The following is a 7,302-nucleotide window of genomic DNA, read 5'->3' as shown; positions in this document are numbered from 1 at the left end:
TATCATCTATCTATCATCTATCTATCATCTATCTATCTATCTATCTATCATCTACCTATCTATCTATCATCTGTCTATCTACCTATCATCTATCTATCACCTATCTTTCTTATATATCAGCACTATATATCTGTTCCTATCCTGTCCTTCCACAAGTCGCAGGACCACATGTCATGTACAACCTGAGAGTTACCTCATATGCTCCTGGAAGGAGTTAAGAGGGACACCATTTACATACAAGGGATTCAAGCCAGACATTCACTTGTTTCCTTGACCTAGCAAATGCAGATTTATTGAAGTTTCCTTATTTGTTTATGGGTTGACAGACTGTATTGTCCAATGTCATCTGTACATCCTACCCAATGGGACAATTATTTTGGAAGAGTCGTGCAGAGAAAGAGTAGATTTGGGATTGCCCCGATGATGCACACCCATGGACTTCAAGACAATGGCAGAGCTAAAACGTTTACTCCTATCATGAGTCTTTCGTGGGTCACATCACAGAGGGAACCTGTATTCCCAGATACCTGCTGCCCGGTAGATACTGTCCCGAAAGCAAACACGCTTCCTTCCTTCAAGTTAACATGACAGCATGATGAGTGTGGGAGTAACAGTTTTTCTTTAACGGAATCCTGGTTAGTCGGTAAGAACATTATAAAAACAGGTGTGGAGAAATATTTCCATCATTATGTGATTTCATTGCCAAAAATAGCATAAGTCATTCACCTGTTTAAACAAGAAAAAAAAAATTCATTCATGCATTTTTAAAAATCTTAGAAACATAGTTTCTATTTTTTTATAAAAATTCAAATAGAGTTTCAGTGGGATTATAATCCATCTGTTAATAATATAAAAAATTGCAATACCTTCCAATTAGGAGAAGAACTAATTGACATTGTAAAAGATGAAAACTTGTGGGGCAAGTTGTAACACAAATTTCTACTTAACTGGCAGATGGGGTTTAATACTGAGTATTATAATTTAGAAAACAGACAGGGACTCTTCGGGCATAGCACTGGCTAACAGTCTTTTTCAACGCTGCTAGTCACTAAAAAAGAAACAGCAAAACAAGCTGATCTTAGACTGATGCAATTCAAGCGTCGTAACACGGTGTTGAACCAAGCTTTCAAATTTAACAGGCCATATTTCATCATATTTCGTACAAGAAAGTATGAACCATTCAGCGATTATGTTAGATTTATTATTTGATCTGTACCTTACCTTCTTAAATCCTATTTAGTATATATTTACTATATGTGAAGCTATCAGTAAATTATTACTGAAAATCAATGAAAATACATGTATTATTTATCAATGCCCAAAAATATTTCATAGAAAGGGATGTGGGGAGCGGCACCTGGATGGCTCAGGCGATTAGGTGCCCAACTCTTGATTTTGGCTCAGGTCAAGATCTCACAGTGGTTCGTGAGATCGATCCCCGCATGGGGATCTGTGCTGACAGTGCTGAGCCTGCATGGGATTCTCTCTCTCTCCCTCTCTCTCTGCCCCTCCCCAACTCCCTCCCCCTCTCTCTCTCTCTCTCAAAATGAATGAATGAATGAATGAATGAATAAATAAATAAATAAGTAGAAGGGGATGTGGGGAAAAAAATGTCTGGAGACCCTTATCTAGAAAAACATCTTGCCAATTTTGCCATGGCCATTTAATGATTGTCTGTGGCTGCTTTAAAAAAATTTTTTTTAATGTTTATTCATTTTTGAAAGACAGAGAGAGACAGAGCACAAGCAGGGATGGGGCAGAGAGAGAGGGAGATACACAATCGGAAGCAGGCTCCAGACTCTAAGCTGTCAGCACAGAACCCAACAAGGGGCTCGAACCCGAGGACCGGGAGATCATGACCTGAGCCGAACTCGGATGCTCAACTGACTGCGCCACCCAGGTGCCCCTGTCTGTGGCTGTTTTTCAAGGTGTATTTGTGTGATTAGGGCAGAGACCTCTCGTCTTGAGAAGTCAAAATTTCTTACTCTTGGTACTTTTATGTAAAGTTTTCCTTTCTCTTGTTTAAACAGTTGACAATAAATGTTGTCAGCTTATGCATATTTTTCCTGATATACATGCATAAGGGCTTGGGGGGGGGGAGAAATCGTTTTATTTCCACAGGAGCAGTTCACAGGTATTGCCTTCCATCTTCCAGGGGCAGCAAATGCATCGGAGAAACAAAAGGCAATTCTGAGGTTTTCCTTTTAGAATTTCCCTTCCCAATAAGCGTTTCAGCCCAATAAAATGTTCCTCTAAGAGATTGCATATGCCCTTTATTAGACAAGGTTAGCATTTCTGATGTTTGCTTGAACAGTGCTTGTGCGCTGAACTATTTTTGAAAAGATTAATTTTCACAGAGTATGCAGATCTCCTTCAAATGCTACAAATCCCAGCGAGCATCTCCTGGGAGCGGACCACGGGTGCTGAGCTCATGTGCTCGGTTAGTTGGACCGCAGCACCACTGCCCAGAAGTGAAGAACATTCAGGAGGGACGGATTCTTAATGGACTGTCCAACAGGAGGAAAAACACAGAGAACGTTCATGGACCTTTGGAAACCTCAGATTATTGGGTGATTCTTCTTTATTTGAAAATTTCCAGCTAGACAGATGTTGATTTCCTTATGAAATATGTACACATCTCAAGAAAGAGCAGATTAGGGAAAATTCTTGCTAATCCACTTGAAGATGTGTAAGTAAATTTCTTACCCCCAGCGTTTCATGTCCACCCTTCCCCCATGACAGAGTTGTGATCTCCTCAGGTCACTTAACTCCTTGTTTCCTCAGACTTGACTCAGGTGAGAAGCCACACTAAAGGGACCCCAACCTTCCGGGCTCGGGTGTCTAGACTCATCCCATCTGTCCGTCTGCTGGTCTGACGTCCACCTATGTCCAGCTTACTCCCAAGGAAGAAGTAAGTAATCACCCGCCCCCTTCCAAGAGCAGCTCTTGCGAATCTTAATCTTTTCACTTATTGTGATTTTAGCAAATGCTCCAATATACGGAGATCTAATATGAATGCCATTGTTCTGTTTTCCACTAATCAGCTTACGTTTCATCAACTTGTTCATAAATGAGGCCAGAAGACTATATTTTAAGTTCCAATTGGAAGTGTGAGAAGGAAGAAGGACGAAACCAGTGTTTTTGAGTCTGTACTCTGCACCCAGCGTTACATTCTTTTTATGAATACGCATTTGACATTCGTCACCTCACTTAACCCTTACACGTCACCGTGAAGAAGGCATCACTCTCTCAACTTCACTCCTGAGGGGACGAACACACACACAGGGGGAGGGTTTGCCTGAAATCACTAACTAAACATGACAGAGACAGGATTCAATCCCAACCTGTGTCTTTCTAAAACTCATTCTCCTAGTTAGCCTCCTGTCTATATTTTAACTTGTGTCTTCAACACACTCAGATTTCGGTTTTGAACTTCACCCAATTTCTAGTTGACTTGAAGCCTTCTTTCCCCGGTATTTCAGCCAGAGCTTTTCCAGGAACTCTTATCTTACTTGCTGCTCATTTCCTTCTCCCTTGCAACCCCCTTCCTCCTCTCTGCTCATGTGTCCACGTCAGTTTTGCCGGCGTGTCTCTGCTGTGTCTCTGGAGCCATCCACTCCCTGTGCCCTGAGGGTGTGAAACTGTAAACCTCCAACAGACCTCGCCAACTCCCCATCCCAGCTATTGTGACATCGTCCCCTTGGGAGGTGGGGGTCCAATCTCCCCTAGTGATAAGGGGTTTAACCTTTGCCAGTGCTATAAACCCAACATCTGGCCCCTTGCTGAGTCTATTTTGGGCCGAGAGCCATGTCTGGAAGAAGGATTTTGGCCCAGATCCTGCTAACTGTCCTGTCTTCCTCAGACTCTTTAAGCCTGTGGTTTCTGCCATGGGCTATGGAGACCTCCTCCTCCTGGCAGCCTTTCTTGATGCCCACAGCTTCTCTCTCTCACTGTAGCTCAGGTCTCACCACCTGCTTATTTTCTCAGTTGCCTGATGGTGTCTGGTTTATCCTCTCGTGGGACAACAAAGATTCTGAACGACTATTGGAATTATCTCATACTCTGCATGAGGTTTCTCATTCTGAAGGTGGATTTTGTTACATCTGCTAGAATTGAGGTCAGTGTGCACCTGTAAACTCAGCCACACCTCCCGCCTGCTCCAGGGACCGTTCGTGTTCAACCCCAAAATGCCAGCCTTTAAGGTAAAACGGTTTTGCTACAACTGAGCTGTAAGACCCTGGTCTTTTCCAAGACCCAACATTATAGGAACACATGAAACATGATTCTTCACCTCTATGGCCTTTTAGTTGAATTTCGGGAGTGTTATGGATTGACTTGTGTCCTTCCTGAAATTCTTCTGTGAAAGTCCTAACCCCTGTATCTCAGCATGTAACCTTATTTGGCAATGAGATGACTGCAGATGGAATTAGTTAAAATGATGTCATTAGGATGGACCCTGATCCAATATGACAGTGTCCTCATGAAAAGGGAAAATTTGGACACAGGGACTCATAGGGAGAACACCATGTGTCCATGGAGACAAGGATTGGGCTGATGGTTTTAAAAGCCAAGGAGCACCGAAGATTCCCAGTGGATCTCCAGAAGCTGGGAGAGGGGGCCTGGGACAGATTGTCCCTCCCAGCCCTCAGAAGGAATCAACGCTGCTGACAACCTGCCCTCGGACTTTGAGTCCCAGACTGCGACACAACAAATTTCACGTGTTCTAAGGCATTCAGTTTGTGACGTTTGGTTATAGCAGGGCGGGCGGGCCAGTCTAGGAGGTGAGATATTCAGTCACGATCCAGACGAGGACGCATGGAAACCGGTGAGCAAATGCAGGCAGAGTGCTGCCGTTTGAATTACGGATCGTCCGATTATCAGCTGCTTGTTCTTTGAGAACCTCGGTTTTCAGCAGCAAAAAGCTGATATTTAGTACCTTTCTCAAGGGCTGTTATGGGGGGATAGCACACAGCCTACATGTGAGTGGTTATTACCCACCAGGTTGAAGGTTTAATTTATTTGTTTTATTTTATTTTATTTTATTTTATTTTATTTTATTTTATTTATGTATTTTTTAAGTTGAAGGCTTTAAATAGCAAGCAAAGTATTGGGGAAATTCAATGCCTTCAGAGATCAGAGCACACAGGAATGCCTGTATGACAGAATGTGCCCTTCTGAAAATTTTGCATGATTTCAGTTTATAGCTATAAAGAGATATCACATAGTGTGGAATTTAATTTCTTTTAGAAAAAGTATATTAACAAATCACGCATACCTGTGAAGCTCTTCTGAATTGCTAAGTTACCACTCGTTTTGGTATGGATGCCATGATTATTCATTTAAAATATCTATTCTTTGCCTGAATCGTAAGCACCTTTCCATGGCGTCTTCTGTGACTTGCGGGACGGGAGTAAGAAGGCATGGTCTGAGCTGGTGTATGCTAAACAGAAGCTAATCTCAATTGTCTGAATGATTTTGGCTCCGAGACGTGACTTGATGTTGGCCCCCGAGTTTTGTACCCTGGCTGTACTAGGAGATTCAGCAGAAGAGTTACAAATGGTTCACACATCTTTCTTTGCTCTGCCTCTCTGTCTTGTCCACAGTCCATCCGAAGCCAGTTCTTCTTTATCCTCCCCAGCCTCAAGCCAACTGTGCTCTCTCCGGTCTTCTAGTCAACCTGGGCTGACTGCAACAGACGGGCGAATGCCTGTGTCCTTCCGGGATTCTTTTCCTTAGGTCTGGAATCAGTCTCCCTGCAACTTATCTGCCTGGGAAACGTCTACGTGTCCTTCAAAGCCGGCATCTATGACCACCCTCCCCATCAAACTTCTCTCCTTTTATCCATTTTCCCCTATTCATTCCTGTGTAGCACTATATCCTTACAGTGTGTTTGTTTTCCACACTGAATGTGGATTGAATGTGGAGCAGGTGTCTTTTATCAGACGGTGAGTGACTTTGAGGCCGGGGATCATGAGGTCATTTCTGGATCTCAAGGTTCAGAAACAATATCTGTCGCCTGGGTAGATGTTAGAAATTATCTTCAGGGTAAAGGACAAAAGAGTAGACTCTCTGGTAACCGCAGTGTTGGAAAATCTGCTAGGTTTTGGCAAAGATGATGGATACTTCTTTGGCTGTTTAGGGGTCAGGGGCCCCAACTGCTTTATGAATATGAACACCTTATGCTCACAACGACCACCTGAGGTACATGGAATTTTTAGCATTTTCCGTCCACAGAAAGAGAGACTGAGGCCCAGAGACTCTGCTCAAGGACACCCGTCCAAAAAGGGGGAGGGCCAGGAAGTAAACCAAAGCCATTTGGATCTAGCATTTGCGTTTCATCACCGAGGCACAGAGCCTCCCAGAGGTCAGGGGTCTGATTGAGGAAATGAGGTATGCCCTAGTGAAAAGTGCCTAACAAAGAGACAAGTCCCATCACTGCCTCCTGACATTGTCCTGCATCATCTACCTGAACTCTTCTCCCCTCTCTGCATGCCCCAGTATTACCAAGAGTGGACCCAATGCCCTTCTCCTGGGAAGGTTTTCATGGTTTCATCTATTAGTGGGAGATCTCCTTTCCTCTGTGCCCACAGAACCTTCCACTCCTACTTCCCCCTTTCCCTGGCCTCCCGGTGCTGGGTTTATATGGACAACTTCTTCCCAAGACCGTCCAATCACTTGAAGACAGAGCCGATGCGCTGCACGTTTCATTAGTATAAACGGTAGAAAGCGCTTTGTCGCACTTGTGGTGAGTGTTTGACAACTATTTGTTGAAAAGATGAGTGAATGATCACACTGCAACAAGAAAACATTTAAAGTATTTAGGGTAAAAACAATGGAAGTGATTTAAAGTGCTTCACAAATAAACACTGCAAGAGCCGTGATCAGATGAGATCATAAAATGTAGGTTCGCTTACGTATGAAAGGGCAAATTATGTTCCATGGAAGGGAGCCACATCGAGCGAATCCACAAGGCAACGGAATCAGTCTAATACCTCCTCCAAATACCAGAACCATAAAGATCATGCTGCATATTTGAGATGAATCCAATCAGTTATACTGTCAAACAGGCTATAAGGCAAAAAAATTTACTATTCACTTCGAAATTTCCACCCATAAATAAAGCACATGACACGCGTCTTATTGTTGGGATGCATGATTTACTTGTGTGTGTGCATATAGGTTTCTAAAAATGAGGAAAGTAGATGTGTGTGTACACACTTTATGTGTGTATGAATTATGTATGTATGTATGAAAGAGGATTTACAAGACAGCTCCAGTGCGGTGGAAAGAAAGCCCCTAACT

The 7,302-nt window shown here is 43.2% G+C and overlaps 1 long non-coding RNA gene across 1 annotated transcript; it reads right to left on the bottom strand.

Annotated features, from left to right (window-relative positions):
• Positions 1 to 265: 265 nt before the first annotated feature.
• LOC122215174 lies at positions 266 to 3,640 on the bottom strand. The gene is made up of 2 exons (XR_006200285.1): positions 3,513 to 3,640; positions 266 to 726 (listed from the first exon to the last, which is right to left on the bottom strand). It is a non-coding gene; the product is annotated as an uncharacterized LOC122215174 (long non-coding RNA).
• Positions 3,641 to 7,302: the final 3,662 nt, after the last annotated feature.

Source organism: Panthera leo, chromosome A3 (genome assembly GCF_018350215.1).
Source record: "Panthera leo isolate Ple1 chromosome A3, P.leo_Ple1_pat1.1, whole genome shotgun sequence".
Taxonomy (NCBI): Eukaryota; Metazoa; Chordata; class Mammalia; order Carnivora; family Felidae; genus Panthera; species Panthera leo.
This window is presented reverse-complemented; position numbering and strand designations above follow the sequence as displayed.